This window comes from Physeter macrocephalus, chromosome 18, assembly GCF_002837175.3.
Source record: "Physeter macrocephalus isolate SW-GA chromosome 18, ASM283717v5, whole genome shotgun sequence".
Taxonomy (NCBI): Eukaryota; Metazoa; Chordata; class Mammalia; order Artiodactyla; family Physeteridae; genus Physeter; species Physeter macrocephalus.
In genome coordinates, this window is record NC_041231.1 from 85,883,439 (window position 1) to 85,900,722 (window position 17,284).

The 17,284-nt window shown below is 45.4% G+C and overlaps 1 pseudogene; it reads left to right on the forward strand.

Annotated features, from left to right (window-relative positions):
* Positions 1 to 12,861: 12,861 nt before the first annotated feature.
* LOC114484191 (cysteine-rich protein 2-like) lies at positions 12,862 to 16,946 on the forward strand (annotated as a pseudogene).
* The last annotated feature ends 338 nt before the right edge of the window (positions 16,947 to 17,284 follow it).

Genomic DNA, 17,284 nt, shown 5'->3' on the forward strand with positions numbered 1-17,284 from the left:
TCTGGGCAGAAACTGAGGGCGGCGGGTCGGTGGAGACGTTATAACCGGGAACCGCGGGGACGCTGATTGGCTTCTCCAGAACCGGCCACGCAATGGGAGTGAGAAGTGGGGCCGCGTCACGAGTGTCCGGGCGGGAGGGCCCGACACAGGTTGTGAGAGAGAAAGTGAAACTCGGGGCGACGGGGAATCCCCACCACGGAGCGTCCCCGTCCCAGAGACCGCCTGACACCCTGAGAGCCTGAGAGCCTGCCCCTCCCGGGACCTGGGACTTTGCCTGATCCCTCCCCTCCTGCACCGAGAGCTCTTTGTCACACTGTCTCCCTGAGTCCTGGCCCAGGGACTGTGTAGTCAGCGATTTTCACAACATTGTGGTCAGAATATTTATACAGTCTTACAAACTAGTGACGACCCCAAAGATAATTTTGTTTATGTGGATACTTCTATCGATACTTTCCAAAGTAGAAATATAGAGCTTAAAATTTTTTAATTAATTTATTTAGAATAATATTAATAACCCATGATTTAATATGAAAAATAACTACTTCCCCAAATAAACACGGTAGTGGGAAAAGTGGAGCTTTTCAGATTTTTATATTTTTTGCAAGTCTCTCTCTTTCTTGTCTGTCTCATTGGAAGACCCTGGATGTTCATGTTTGCTTCTGTATTGAATCCGTTATTTTGATTGAAGTCTATGAAAATAAAAAGGCCCACACATATGTAGGAGTAGTATTTTTAAGAACCTTTTCAGACAGTCATGGATGTTAGTCTTTGATACAAAAGTAAAACTACACAAGTGGTAGGTTCTCAAAGGTTATTTTCAAAGTGGACCTGAAACAATATCATTGACTATTTCCTATTCTGTTACGTTAAAATCCGTAACCCTGTTTTGCACATTGAATGTCTCTTGTACTAACGTAAGATTTTTAAAAAGTAATACGTTGTTTCACTAAGTTATATAGATCTTCCAGTGTCAGTCATTCTTTCAAGTAAACATTGTATTCCATGAAGAAGAGGGTAGTTCAGGTCACACAAATTATTTTCCTTGGGACATAGAACTTTGGAATGTAGCAGAAGTGCTTGATGGGTACTTCCCATGTCATCTTAGAAGATACTTTTAAAATGTGGAATAAGGGAGTTCTCTGGCAGTCCAGTGGTTAGGACAGAGCTGTCACTGCCATGGCCTGGGTTCAAGGGTTCAATCCCTGTTCAGGGAAATAAGATCCCACATGCTGTGGGGTGTGGACAAAAAAAAAAGTGGATTTAAGGATGATTTAGGAAACAAAAGAATTTTTATTTATTTTTTATTTTTTTTTTGAGGTATAGTTGATTTACAATGTTGTGTTAATTTCTACTGTACAGCAAAGTGATTCAGTTATACATCTGTATATACATTCTTTTTCATTTTCTTTTCCATTATAGCTTATTAAGGAAAGATAAAAATTTGTAATGCATCAACTAGAATGTTTTAAAGCAAACCTGCTTTCTTTTTTCTGCAAGTAAGTTGTGGTGAAAATAATTATATTGCAGTTTGCTACAGTAGTCTCCATCACTGCTAAGTTATACCTCAAAGCAAATGTCAACATAGTGGAAAGTCAAATAATATCTTAGTAATGCTATGAAAGTAGGTTTCACATCATGGATCTCATGAAAGGGTCTCAGTGACTTCAAGGGTTCCACACATCACACTCTGAGAACTGCTGTTCAAATAAACCTGGGAAAATCTCCCAACTGACCCTTGCCTTTGCCTCCTCTTCGTTTTGCAGAATCCCTCTCCCTGAGCTGGACTCCCTGCCTCCCCACACTTAGCTGAGGGCCCTGCCCCTGGGGTCTTATGGGAGAGAACTCACCCCTTGGAAATTGATCCCAGAGAGTGTCCTCAGTCCGGGAAGGGAGGTAGGGGGACAGGTGTTTCCCCTTTGGACCTGGAAACAGTTTGTGCCTAAAGGCACCATACCCACTCATAACCTCGTTTGGTTTTGTTAAACACCAGCTAAGTATGTATTCATATCCCAGACAGAAATCTGACATCGTCTCTAAGAGAAATAATATTGGCCCTTTCATGGGTCCAGTATATCTGACTTGAGGCCCAGAAAGCATGAAGAGCAGTCCTGTCCAATAGAATGTTCTGTGGTGAAGGAATTGTTCTATATCTGTACTGTCAAAATCAGGTAGCCACTAGCTACAGGTCGCTATTTAGCACCTCAAAAGTGGCTATTGGGGTTTCCCTGGTGGCGCAGTGGTTGAGAATCCGCCTGCCGATGCAGGGGACACGGGTTCGTGCCCCGGTCCGGGAAGATCCCACATGCCGCGGAGCGGCTGAGCCTATTGGGCATTGCATATCTATAATGTTCTTAATTTCCAGTCTCTTCCCCCAAAAAGATACTGTGTGACTCATAGGTTGATGCATATTAAAATAACCTTCCTATGGAAATCATGGATTTGTCTATGTGGGTCTTGGATATATCTTTAAAATGCAGCATGCGCAGAAAGTTTCATTAACATGTATTTTAACAACGAGAGTGTTCAGACATTAAGGACACCACGGTTTATCACCTTAAGGTCATATGTGTTCAAAACTGCCCATTGCTGGAGCTAATTCTTGTCTCTATAACCTTGAGCTCTTGTTGTTCTTTTCATTAACCTGGTAAATATAAGCAGACACTGAAGTCCTCACTTAGCCCAAGAGATAGTATTCACTGAACACAACATATATCAAATACCTTGTAGGACCTGTACATACTTGTCAAATTATAAAGCAGGAGATGTAAACCTTAGAATCCACCACCTTAGAATTCTTTACTGACTGCTCCTGCTATTCGTTCCCCCCAAATTCAATCAATTCTGTTTCCCTTCACCCTTGGACCGCTCTCTCCTAGACAAAAAAATACATGAATTTTTTACATTTGGGGAATGAAGAGTTGTATGACCCAAAGATGAAAAACCACTAAAAAATCATAAATTTTCTCTATGTCAACCAGACATTCACAAAGATACTAACACATGCCCCTATCAAACTCAAAGACAAAAACTTTGACAAACAGGTAGCAATGTTTTTCAGCCAAAGACCACCAGGAGAAAATCTGTGGTCAAACAAGTTGGATTTATTACTGGATGCAGCGAGGGAGATGACACACCATCGGGGACCATGGTGTCTTAGTGTGAGATGTTAGATAGAACATATACAGGATGTGGGCTCTGGTTGGGTGATTTTGAGGAGGGTGTATGGAGGAGGGGCTTACTCTAGATTGGGTGTTGTCAGGAAGTGGGGGCAATTCTATGACTGGGCATGTCAGTGAATCTTCCCTGTAGGGAGGAAAGACTAGAGTGAGGGTGCAGCTGTTATTGGAAAGGAGCCGTGGTTGCTGGTATCAGCACAGGGAGAGGTTTGATATATTGTGAGGTGCATAGTGCTGCCTTGTTTGGTCTGTGCTTGGACAAAATGATGTTGTGGTCTTGTTTTGTCTCACTGTATCATGGTCTCAGGGGTCCTTGTCTGATGTTGATGTTCTGTGAGGTGACATATGTCCAACAGGAGAAGAACACGGCTGCGTGGTGAGCACCAGCCCAGCTTCTGACAACGCTGAGGCCTAAGGTAAATGTCAGACCAGTTTCTGATGTTGGAGGCTGCTTTGTCCTTCCTGAATTCAGTGTTTTAAAATAACTAAATCCCAAAGAAAACATAATTAAAGTGTATTTGAAAACAATTTGGAAAATAAGAAATGCAAATGTCAAACAAATATCTAACAAATAAATGTAAAGAAAAATGCAAATATGGAATAAGAAATGGGAATAAATTAAAATCTATCATCTTGGCAAAGATAATAGTATGAGGAGAGTATTGACAGGAATTTAGGGAGAATATACTGTCATAAAGATTGATGGGATTGAAAACTGGTACAAAAATTTTAAAGGTCACTATGCAAAACGTCTCAATTTCAGTATATTTACATTAAAAAAATTTTTTATTTTGTATTTGTGTATAGGTAATTTACAATGTTGCAGGGTGTTTTGTGTTTTTAGGTGTACAGCCACTTGACTCACTTATTCATAGACGTACATATGTACTTTTTTGGGTTCTCTTCCCATATAGGTTATTATAGAGTGTTGAGTAGGGTTCCTTGTGCTATACACTGGGTCCTTGTTGATTATTTTATAAATAGTAGTGTGTATACGTTCATCTCAACCTGCTCATTTTTCCCTGCCCACCACCTTTCCCTTTTGGTAACCGTAAGTTTCTTTTCTAAGTCTGTGAGGCTGTTTCTCTTTTGTAAAGAAGTTCATTTGTATCCATATTTAGATTCCACCTGTAAGTGACATCATAGGATACTTGTCTTTTCCTGTTTCACTTCCTTCCTTGTGTCTGGAAATGGCATTATTTCATCCTTTTTATGGCTGAGTAATATTCCATTGTGTATATGTATCCTATCTTCATTATGAATTCATCTGTCCTTATACACTTAGGTTGCTTCCATGTCTTGGCTATTGTACATAGTGCTGCCATGATCGTTCGGGTGCATGTGTCTTTTAAAACTATGGTTTTCTCCAGATCTAGGCCCAGGATTGGGATTGCTGGGTCACATGGTACTTGTACGTTTACTTTTTTTTTTTTTTTTTTTTTTTTTTTGCGGTACGCGGGCCTCTCACTGTTGTGGCCGGCATGTGGGATCTTCCCGGACCGGGGCACGAACCCGTGTCCCCTGCATCGGCAGGCAGATTCTCAACCACTGCGCCACCAGGGAAGCCCTGTACGTTTACTTTTTTAATGAACCTCCACACCGTTCTCCCTAGTGGATGTACCAATTTACATTCCCACCAACAGTGTAGGAGGGTTGCCTTCAATATGTTTATATTTTGACATAGAAATTTCTCTTTCAGAAATTTATCCTGCGAAGATAATCACACATGTTCTCAAAAATATATATTCAAGGATGTTTCTTGAATTGTGGTTTATAAAAGCAAACAATGGAAACAATCTAAATGCTATAGTCATTGTAATGATGGTAACTGTGAATAGAGGAACACTTAATAAGAATTAAAGCAATAATGCCATGTGATTTACATATTGGGTCAAATTTATTCCTCAGAGCAAACCCATGAGGGGACTTCCCTGGTGGTCCAGAGGCTAAGACTCCGAGCTCCCAATGCAGGGGGCCCGGGGTTCGATCCCTGGTCAGGGAACTAGATCCCGCATGCCGCAATGAAGACCTGGCGCAGCCAATAAATAAATTAATTAATTAATTTAAAGAAAAAGCAAACCCATGAGGCACCCAACATGGGATCCCTTTGTACAGACACAGAGAGAGAGACTCAGAGAGAGGAGACACAGAGGGGAGAATCAGAGAGGTTAAGGAGTGTATATTTCAAGGCCACCTTCAATCAGGATCTGGAGACACTGGAGAAAAAATGAAGAACAACAGTTAGGACCTGCGTGATGTGCGACAGGCACTGTGGTGAGGGAGATGGACAGAAATGACAAAGATAAATGTAAATCACTACTGAGCTAAGTGCTGTGAGGAAGAAGTTCATGATATCCTGAAAGTAGATGACCAAGAGACCTGACAGCTCCCCTACCACTATTATCAATAATATTTGAAAGATGTAAAAGATATATGGTATATAAAACAAAAACAGAATTCTATACAATTATATAAAATCATAGAACCAAAAACGGCTCTTTGAAATTAAAAATAGTGTCATAGAAGTGTATAATTCAGTAGATGAATTGAAAAATTACGTTCATACTCACAGTAAGTAATAGGAATAGAAAAGTAATGGCAAGGAGGAGAGAAGACCTATAAGAATATTCCTCTATCAATCAAGAGAATCCAGCGAGTAAGCAATACAAGTTTCAAAAATAAGGGAGAGTAGGAAATAATAAAAAAAATATTTTCAAGAAAACCTCTCAGAGTTTACAGACAAAAATTTACATCTGGAATGGCCTAAGCAAACTCTTACTGCAGTAGATGAAAATAGACGGACACTAAGAAACATCACAGTGAAATTGCGGAAAGGATGGAAAAGAAGAGACCTTGAAAACTTCAAGAGGCAAAAAACATGGGCCTGGAGGCTAGAAGACAGTGAAGCAATGGCTTCCGAATTCTAAGGAAAAAAATCAGTATTTCCAACACAGAGTTCTATATTGAGTCAAGATGAGAGTAAGTCCTAGGGTAGCCTGAGACATTTCAGAGTTACAATGTTTTCCTTTCCATGTTCCCTTCTTCAGGATACTGTTAGACAAAGTGCGGGGGAAATGATGGAGAAAACCAACAACAGGGAAACATGGGATCCAGGCAACACGGAAGCCTTGTAAAATTATACAGTAGGAGAGAGAGGCAGAGGGCTGCCCAGAATGAGGCGAAGGAGATCCGGGACGTCAGCCGTGCCCCAAGTGTGCAGGGAACCAGTCTCCGTGTGGCAGCACTGAGGGCTGTGGGAGAGTCTGTGCAAAGAAGTGAAGTTGGTGGAATATCTGATGTGCTTGAAAGTATTCAGAAAGACTTAGATTCTGCACAGAGTTTTAGAATGATTTAAAATGAGTACAATATGGGGCTTCCCTGGTGGCGAAGTGGTTAAGAATCCGCCTGCCAGTGCAGGGGACAAGGGTTCGAGCCCTGGTCCGGGAAGATCCCACGTGCTGTGGAGCAACTAAGCCCGTGTGCCACAACTACTGAGCCCGCCTGCTGCAACTACTGAAGCTCGCGCACCTAGAGCCCATGCTCCGCAACCAGAGAAGCCACCACAATGAGAAGCCCGCGCACCGCAACAAAGAGTAGCCCAGCTCGCTGCAACTAGAGAAAGCCCGCATGCAGCAATGAAGACCCAAAGCAGGCAAATAAACTAAAAACAAAAAAAAAATGAGTACAACAAAAGTAAGATATTATTTATTCCAGCAAAATCTTAAATATCCATTCAAGAAAAGTAATCATAGTCTACTAAATGCTCACTTGTGACTAGCATTTCCATCATCATAATAATGCAAATATTGCACACCGAGCTAATCAAAATGACAAAACTGATAGATTTATAATTATAAATTATAACTATTTTGGGAAGACAGGGGTGTGTGAAAGAAAAACCAATTAACTAAAGATGATACATAAAACTGAAAGCAAAGGAGTATTAAAGGCATGCTTTTAGAGACATAGAAGAAACAATTAGAGAATCAGTTTAAGAACTAAAACAGCTTTTCTCTGAGATTCAAGAGACGGGGGACGTGGAAGATTGGGGACAACGGTCTAGATACCAAGTGTTGTAGAAGTATTTTACTTTTTAAGACTATGTGCACATATCCATTAGCTAAAAATAAAAAGACAACCTAGTAGATGAGAGAATGGCCTTTGGCCTTAGGAATTGTTAAGAAGAGTCATAGAAATGGAGCAGTAGTTGGAAAGAAACTGTATACAGACTGGTGGATGTTTATGGGAGAATTTTGTTTTGATTTATTTAGTTTTGTTTGATTAATTTTAATGGGAGGAATTGCAGCATGTTTGTAGGCAGGGATGAAGGAGCAGTAGAGAGTGGGAAACTGATGACACAGCGGAGGATGCAGTAGGATCCTGTACCCACGCTGAGAGGCAGCCTTAGACAGGAGGGGACCATCCATCATCACTGGTGGGAAGGTGAGGATACAGGTGCAGATGTGGGAATAGTGGAAGAGGAGGATGTAATTCTCACCTGAGTCCTTTTTTTTTTCTGAGTGAAAAAAAAAAAGCTCATCATTGGGCTTCCCTGTTGATGCAGTGGTTGAGAGTCCGCCTGCCGTTGCAGAGGACACGGGTTCGTGCCCTGGTCCGCGAAGGAAGATCCCACATGCCGCGGAGCGGCTGGGCCCGTGAGCCATGGCCGCTGAGCCTGCGCGTCCGGAGCCTGTGCTCCGCAAGGGAGAGGCCACAACAGTGAGAGCCCGCGTACTGCAAAAACAAACAAAAAACAACAAAAAAAGCTCATCAATAAGAACAGGGAGTGGGGAATGAGTGGAGGGGTCTGAGGGGAAAGGAGGAAATGAGAAATAGCCCTCTCAGGGGTGTGAGAGTGAGCTGACTGGGAAATGGCATCTGGAGAGTGCAGGGTGGGGGCCACTGAGGTCTGGGCTGATCAGCTTAGAGAAATTTCCAGCTCTTGGGCAACAACAGGAGGATGTATAAGAAACTAAGAAAAATGCAACAAAGCATCTCCAAATGTGAGGATTACATTCTTTTTACTTTGTCATTTGTCACTTTCAACACTTTATTACTTGTTTTACAGTGAATATACATTATATCCTATATTATACGTTGTACATATACATCATAATGAGAATTAAAAAGCTTTGTTTAAATTTTTAAAAGGAAGGCAAGTGGGCAGAAAAAGTGAAGAGCTGTGGGCACAGAGTAGGACGTGCTGGGCTCCATGACTGAGCTCTGGGCAGCGAACTCACACAGCCTTTTCTCCTTTTCTTAGGACCGTGTTTTCTTTGGAGGCCAAGCAGGATTTTTCCCTTCTTTTTTCAGTGTGGTCACTTATTAGGACCTTGTCACCTCTTTGATGCTTTTAAGATGGTTTTTATATTTTACATGGCATTTTCAGCTATTTTCAGTGAGCAGAATTCTCCCTACAATCCAGCCCATCTTTTCCAGTAATGGAATTTCTGTGGCAGAATAGCTCAGTTAAAAGACTTTGGGTGCCAAAGTAGAGAATGCATGTCCTAATGCATGATCTGAAGAGGATCTTTCAAGTGTTTTACAAGTGCAAGGGATTTTAATGTAAATTTTGAAAGCATATTTACCTACACAGAAGGGGATTGAAAAGGTACTCAAGGGTATACAAAATAAATAATTCGTGTTCTCCCTCTCGTCCCCCATTTGCCCAAGTCCTCTACTTGGAAACCATTGCAGTTGGCAATTTCTCATTTTTCTTCTCCCCCAATCTATCTATGCATTAATGAATACTGTTATGTCAGTGAAAGAGCTCAGGCCACAGACTGGGAGAAATTATTTGCTAATTCACATATCTGATGAGGGACTTGTTTTAGAATATACACAGAACGCTTAAACTCAATACTATGAAAACAATTTAAAAATGAAGGAAAGTCTGAACAGACACCTCTTCAAGAAGATCTATCAATGGAACTGCATATGAAAAGATGCTCAACATCCTATATTATTAGGAAATGTAAATTTTTAAAAATGAGGTATCATCACACCTATTAGAATAGCTAGAATCCAAGAACTGGTGATACCAAGTGCTGTCCAGGATGTGGAGCGACAGAAACCCTCACTCACCGCTGCAGGAATACGAAGCAGCACAGCCCCTAGGAATGATGGTCAGCAGTTTCTTATAAAGCTACACATAGACCCTCCATCCAGTCTACTGAGCACTCTAGTCCTCATGCAACTCATCTGAAAACTTATATGCACAAACCCCTGCACACCAATGCTTATAGCAGAGCGCCCCTCAAGTGTGGGCTGCACATAGTGACTTCCTTCTAAAGACTACAGTAGGGAAAGTAGGGAAGCAAAAATAAAAGTTCACAAGGAGAAACCTGGGAAATGTACCTTAGCCGGGTGATAAGGTGAACTTATTACTGATAATCAGGTGGAGAGTATACACCCTTGTTGTGTGGAGAATGTCACTTCATCTCTGTGGTCTTCTTCCCCAAAATACTTTGCCCCAGTCAACCAACTTGAATAGAGGGACATTCTACAATATCCCTGAGCAGTACTCAAAAACATCAAGGTCATCAAACACAAGGGACCTCTGAGAGACTGTCACAGCCACAGGAGCCTGAAGGAGACATGATTGGGACTTAACACAATGTGTCTTTGATAGGATCGTAGATCAGGAAAAGGAAAAACTAATGAAGTCCCAATAAATTCTGGAGTTTAGTAATAATGTATCAATATTGCTTCATTAGCTGTGACAAATGTATGATGGTGATATAAGATATTACCACAGAGAGACTGAGCATGGGATTTACAGGAACTCTCTACTAACTTTGCTACTTTTTTTGTGAATCTCAAACTACACTAAAATGAAAAAAAAAATTAATATCTGCCAGAAACGAACAGGGAGTGAAATAATTATCAACTTTGAGTTTTCCGGAGTGTTTTCATCAAAGAGCTGGAGAGACGGGTTGTGGAGAGGAAAGATGGAAACCTCAGACACAAGGCAGGGCTCCAGGGCTCTCCTCCACTCTAATCCCCGCCCCATCCCCGAGCCGGACCCCAGAGCTGCTCAGGCAGCATCTTCATCCTCCCGTTGCTGACCAGCCTCCAGGGCAGCCATCTCTGTCTGACTCAGACCACAGCCCATCCTCTCCCTTCCCTGTGCTGAATAGGAGAGGGCCGAGTGGTGGCGCCCCCGTGTGGCCACAGTTGCTGATGACAGGAGACCTGAGCTCCCCTTTGACCCCCTTACAAAAGACCTGCCCAGGGTTTCCTTGGGCTCCTAGCAGTGGGTCAGTGCTGCGCACAGAAGTTGGAGTTCATCCAGTGTCAAGTTCAAAGTCTGACTTGTTACCCAGAATACATGCTGACACGGACCTTTTTCTCCCCATCAAACCGCCAAGGACTTTGGCCTCAGGGAGGATCAGATTTCAAGGCCATTAACAGCTGGTTCCCAGGTCCAGGGTGGACCCCACAAACATACTGGGTGTCCTCAGTCTCCAGGGGTGGGACCTTGAACCCCAAGTCCTTGTCACTTCTTCCAGCTGCTGACAGGGTAATAGACTCTTCCTTCAGGGACTTAACTCTGGAACCTCCATCCCTAGAATGGGGTAGAAGAGGGGAAGGAGGGGGAGGGGCAGGGAGAGGGGGAGGAGATCCCCTAAGGTATCTGCCTATGAAGATGCGGAGGCTCCTGGAGAAGTGAGGAGAGGAAGGAAACAGTGACATTAGGGGATGGAGGCCAACAGGAGTGGAGGGGGAGGAACGAGAGAGGAGAGGGGCAGGGCGGGTCACTCAGTGGACACGTGTGTGGGGAGGGTGGGGTCTGTGTGGGACGAGGCACAGGGGCTTCTGGCATGGGCGCTGGTAGAGGCTCTGTTTTTCACCTGATGATAAGTACACAGGTGTCAGCTCTATATTTTGCTGGTAAACAATGCTTATGTTTTAGGTGTTTTCCTGTCCTTACAGGTACGGTATAACTCAAATACACCTGGAAGAAAGGGAAAAGAGAAAAGGAGAGAGGGGAGGTGGTTAAAGGAATTCCTCTCTTCCAGAGAAATAACCTCACCCCCAGTCCTCACTCCACCCCACACACACGGTGCTGGGGGGCAGCAGGGAGACTCAAGGAAGGGAGGGTCCATCCCAGCTCACAGCCCGGGGCTACCTGGACATCGTCTCCCTGTGAGCTATGACAGCGGGGACCACTGTGCCAAAAAGACTGACTAAAGACCTTTGGAAAAAGACTTGCCCAGCAGGTGGCCATGGAGGTGGAGACCAGAGGACAGGAGAGAAGAGGACAGGACGTGGACTGGAGCCTGGAGACCACAGTGGCGACAAGGAGATCAGCCATGATCTGGGCCCGGGGGCCCCCCTAACATTTCTCTGAGACGCGAAAACGACCTCCCCCCTCTCCAGACCTACAGGACCCAGGCGTCCGAACACCGTACCCAAGGACACCAAGCATGGCCCCTCCTGTCCAGGCATCAAATCCGCCACCGTTTGAAGCCTCAAGCGTCCTCTCCCCTCCTCCCCAGTCCCGAGAGCCCAGGACACCCACCCCAGTGTCCTACCTCTTCTTCCCCTTCGTGGACCTAATAGACAGGGACCTGTTTTCTGGATCCCTCCAGCCACTTCCAAACCTGAAATTAAAGGCCCTGTGGTCCTGGACTCAGATCTAATTTCTGGCCCTGATGTTGACCCAGGACTTCGGTGTCAGGGGTCAGGGGAGGCTCCCCAGGGCCCCACAGGCTGCAGCTGAGCCAGGCCTCCAGCTGAACAGAATCGGCAGATTCTGGACATAAAACTGGGACCTGGAGGAGACACATCAGCCACCTGGAGGAGTGAAAAGCTGCCTTTGTCTCTCCCCCCTTCCATCCACAACCAGTAAACATCCACGACACACCACAGGTGACTCTGCCCAACACACCAGGACTCTGGAGAATCCCACACAGTGTGCATGGAAAGGTGGGTGGACTGGAACACAGAGACGAGGCTGAACCGAGGGAAGAGCAGAGGCGGAGCCTGCGATCCTGTTCTCCACCTGCGGCCACTGAGCTGGAAGTCCCAGAACACCCAGTAGCAGCCGCAACAGGACACAGGAATCCAGCCTTCCAGCCTCAGCAGTGCCCAGGACCCCAGGTAACTTAGGCAGCAGCAGAAGTGGGTCCTGGGAACCCAGCCACCAGCCCCTGAGACGCCCATGACTTTGGCCCCTCCAGCCACCCACTGGCAGCAGCAGAGCCGGAGAACCTTACAGCACAGGACATGGCAGAGGCGCCTGCACCACCCCAGCTACCCACGCCCCCCTCTTCCCCCGTGGTTCAGGGGATCCCGGGCACGAGGGAAGAGCCCACTATCCCAGGTCACCAGGCAGCGATGCCAGTGGCACAGGCAGCAACAAGGCACCAAAATCCCTGGAGGCACAAGAAGCAATAAGAGGGCACGGGACCACACCCCTGATGGGGGGTAGAAGGTGCCAACTCCCACAAGCAGGTAACACAGGTAGGAGAACCCCAAACCTGTGCTCTAGCGCCACCTCCTGGAAGAGAAGAGAAAAGCCTCTGCTCTCTAATTTGTTGAACGGTTAGAATCAAGCAGAAAAATGCTCCCCACTTCACCAGTGCTGGCAGAGGAACAGCACAGCAAGCACACGAAGAACCACAGTAACACTGCATCACAAAAAGTTAAGGACAGTTCTCAAGAAACCAAACTTAAGGTCATGGAATACTGTGACATAACTGACGGTGAATTCAAAACAGCTCATGAGGAAACGCAACAAGCTACAAGAAGATTCAGAAAGGCAGTATAAGGAGCTCAGGAATATTATGAATGAACAGAAGGAATACCTTACCAAAGAGATTGAAACTCTAAGCAAAACTATATAATTTCAGTGTGCTTATGTGGCGCACTTTCTTTAAATTGATACCTAAATGTTTTATCCTGATGCTATTATAAATTGAATTGAAACGTACTCATTTTCCGAGTCCCGCGCTCCGGTGTGCTCCCGCGCAGCCACCCGCCCCGGACCCGGCGCCACCGGGCCCAAGTGCCCCAAGTGCGACAAGGAGGTGTACTTGGCTGAGCGGGTGACCTCCTGGGGAAGGACTGGCATGGCCTTGCCTGAAGTGTGAGAAATGTGGAAAGACGCTGACCTCGGGGGGAGGGGACACACTGAGCATGAAGGCAAGCCCTGTTGCAGCCAACCCTGCTACGGGGCCATGTTCGGACCCTAAGGCTTTGGGCGCGGTGGAGCGGAGAGACACACTTTCAAGCAAACTGAGGTTTTGGAGACCCCACCCATCCCCGGCTGCCCGCGGGGCCGCGGCCCTCTAGGCCGATGGCAGGCCTTCTCCACAGGCACCTGGGGCTGTCCTGTAGAGCCCCACGCCCTCAATAAACCCGTACACTTGGAAGAAAACACATTCATTCATTTTCCTAATTTTATATTTCTGGCACAGAACTCTTAAAATCCTTCGAATTCCTAAGTGATGAGAGCCACAGAGGTGTGTTTTGTTATGTTAAAGTTGGCTTTTGGACTGAACCTAAGGGTGGGGGCTGGTTACCAGGAGAAGCCACCATGTTAATAGGGAGTTGGAATTTCCGGTACCACCCCATCCCCCATGTCCTGGGAGCCGAGAGGGGCTGGAGGTTTCACCAACTGCAATGGCCCATGATGTAATCAATCGTGCCTATGTAATGAAGCCTCCATAACACCCCAAAATGATGAGGTTCAGAGAGCCTCCACGCTGGTGAATACACGGAGATTTGGGGAGAGTGTCCCAATCTGAGAGGACACGGAAGCTCCACGCCCTTCCCACACACTTGCCCTTTGTGTCTCCTCCGTCTGGCTGTTCCAGAGTTACTTACATCCAGTAGTCTAGTAAGGAAAGTGTTTCTCTTGAGTTCCGTGAGCCGCTCTAGTAAATTAATCAAACCCGAGTGGGGGAATCATTAGAACATCCAATCTGTAGCCAGTCGGTCAGAAACACAGGTGACAACCTGGACTCGAGATTGGCATCTTAAGGAGCGGGCGGGCGTGCAGGACTGAGCACTAACCTGTGGGGTCTGACGGTGCCCGCGGTAGAGTCAGAGTTGAGTGAATGGGGTTGCAGGGGAAATCCAAATATGGGAATATTGGAATCTGATGATCGCAATATTAATGGTAAAGAAAGAAGGACGGGAGGGTGGGAGAAAAAGCCTGGGTTTTGCCTGCGATCATCTGTCTCCTGCTACACAGAATGGCCAGCCTGGGAGAGATGGGAGAGCTCCAGAAAAGAGAAGTAAACAATAGTTTTACCCACTGTAATCTTACACCTTCCCCCAAGGAGCTGAAATAGACACTGTTTGATTTCACGCCCTCCCTTCCTAGAGTTTTAGACAAACGTTCAGCTAAATAATTGGTGTCCACCTGTGCAGGTGTACCTCTTCTTATTTCATTTTGAAGATACTGCATTTTTTACTAATTGAAGGTTTGTGCCAACCCTGCAGTGAGCAAGTCATCAGCGCCACTTTTCCAACAGCATTTGCTCACTTCGTGTCTCTGAGTGTTGGGCTGCACCCCGCAGGCCTACAAGGCCTGTGCTTGCCCAGCTTCAAGACAGAAGAAAGGCTCGGAATCAGCAACAGAGACTTCAGTGGCGTAATGGATGGGGAAGCTTACACATCTGAAGCAAGATCCTGGAGCGACACCCCACTGTGCGGCGGGTCAGGGGGTTTATTACCAGTTATAGGGGAATTGACATCAGGTGGGCTCATTAGTTACCAGGGAAACCAGTAGAGGGGCACACCCCTCACAGCCTCCCTGGTAAGAACAATCACTAGCTAGGGCCAGGAGCAAGTATGTAGGAGGTCAGTCATGTGAGTAGGGTATAGGTGAAGCAGGCCTTGGTCGGACAGGGGATGTACAAGAGAACAAGAGAACAGCCATCCTTGGCCTGACCATACACTGTATCAGAGTTTGGTAATTCTCACAATATTTCAAACTTTTCATTATTTTTATATTTATTATGCTGGTCTGTGATCAGTGATCTTTGATGTTATTATTGTAATTGTTTGAGGGCACCAGGAACCACTCCCATAGAAGACAACAAACTTAATGGATAAATCTGTGTGTTCTGACTGCTCCACTGACCAGACATTTCCTCATCTCTCTCCCTCTCCTCAGGCCGCCCGATTCCCTGAGACACAACAACACTGAAATTAAGCCAAATAAAAACCCTGCAATGGCTTCTAAATGTTCACGTGAAAGGAGAGTTGCACATGTTTCACTTTAAATCAAAAGCTAGAAATGATTAAGCTTAGTGAGGAAGGCACGTCAAAAGCCTAGATAGGCTGAACGCTAGGCCTCCTGCACCAAACAGTTAGCCAAGTTGTGAAAGCAAAGGAACAGTTCTTGAAGAAAATAAATAATGCTACTCCAGTGAACACACGAATGGTAAGAATGCAAAACAGCCTTATCGCTGATGTGGAGAAAGTTTTAGTGCTCTGAATAGAAGATCAAACCAACCACAGCATTCTCTTCAGCCAAATTCTCAACCACAGCAAGGCCCTAACTCTCTTCAATTCTATGAAGGCCGAGAAGGTGAGGAAGCTGAGAAGAAAAGTTTGAAGCTAGCAGAGGTTGGTTCGTGAGGTTTAAGGCAAGAAGCCATCTCCGTAACATGAAAATGCAAGGTGAAGCAGCACGTGCTGATGTAGAAGCTGCAGCAAGTTATCCAGAAGATCTAGCTAAGACCATTAATGAAGGTGGCTACACTAAATAACAAATTTTCAATATAGATGAAACAGCCTTCTATTGGATGAAGATGCCATCTAGGACTTCCATAGCTAGAGAGGAGAAGTCAATGCCTGACTTCAAAACTTCAAAGGCGAGGCTGACTCTCTTGTTAGGGGCTAATGCAGCTGGTGACTTTAACTTGAAGACAGTGCTCATTTACCATTCCCCAAATCCCTGGCCCTTTAAGGTTTATGCTAAATCTACTCTGCCTGTGATCTGTAAATAGAACAACAAAGCCTAGATGAGAGCACATCTGTTTACAACATGGTGGACTAAATATTTTCATCCCACTATTGAAACTTACTGTTCAGAAAAGTATTCCTTTCAAAATATTACTGCCCATTGACGATGCACTTGGTCACCCAAGAGCTCTGATGGAGATACACAATGAGACTTTCCCTCCTCTCCGGGTTTCCCTGGTTGCTCATGGACCAATGACATGGTCTTAGGTATGTTGGGTCATGCTAATAAGGGCAACATCCCAGGGACAGCAGAAAAAAAAGGTCAAGGAGACCTGGATGCTTGGACATCCTCGTGGTGCAAAGCCACCCTAGCAGCCCTGGAACTGCCTGCCTCACTGTTATGGGAGACACACACAAGCTTCCATCCTGTGAACCACTGTTATTTGGGTTCCGCTGCACATACTGAATTAATACATATCGAGAGAATAGGAATTCCCAGGAGTGTGTGGCCATGGTGGTCTGTTCTGGAGATGAGCAGAGATACATTTAGTGTCACCTCTGTAGGCTCTTTGGACATTACTGTGAGTTAGGGAAAGCGAGAACTGGGCCAGAGCGGGCACCACAGGGAGATTGGAGATTGTTACCCTCCTCATATTTCTAGCCACGGGGTCTGGCCTAGGGAAGTGTTTGGGTCACCGGGTGTTAGATTTGGGAGTCCTTGTTTCTTCACTCCCTGTCCTCTTTGCAGACCAGATCTCCTGCTCATCCTACCTAGGATCAGAATCACTGCAGGTCACCTGCTCATCATCCTGTCTGATGACAGGGATTGTGGAGGTGGAAATCTAGAGGATTAACCCCTCAGGTAGAAAAGGAGTGCAGGGTCATTCTGCCTCAGATTCCATGAGGAGTCTGTGCTTCCCCCAACTGGTTTGAACAGCTGACTTTTGGATAGTTGACCTCTGGTCCCTCATATCCTGTGCCCTGGTGATCATAAAATTCTATCACTTCACTGTATTCTCTTTATTACAAATGAGTCACTAGCTCCAGCTTATACTCCAAAGGTGGGAATTACACAAGTGCATGAACACCAGGAGATGGGAATCACATCTTAGAAGTGTGCTCACCACTAGGGGGCCTCTGGCAACCGCCTGAAAGTGTGGCATCTCACAGGGCTGTAGCCAGGA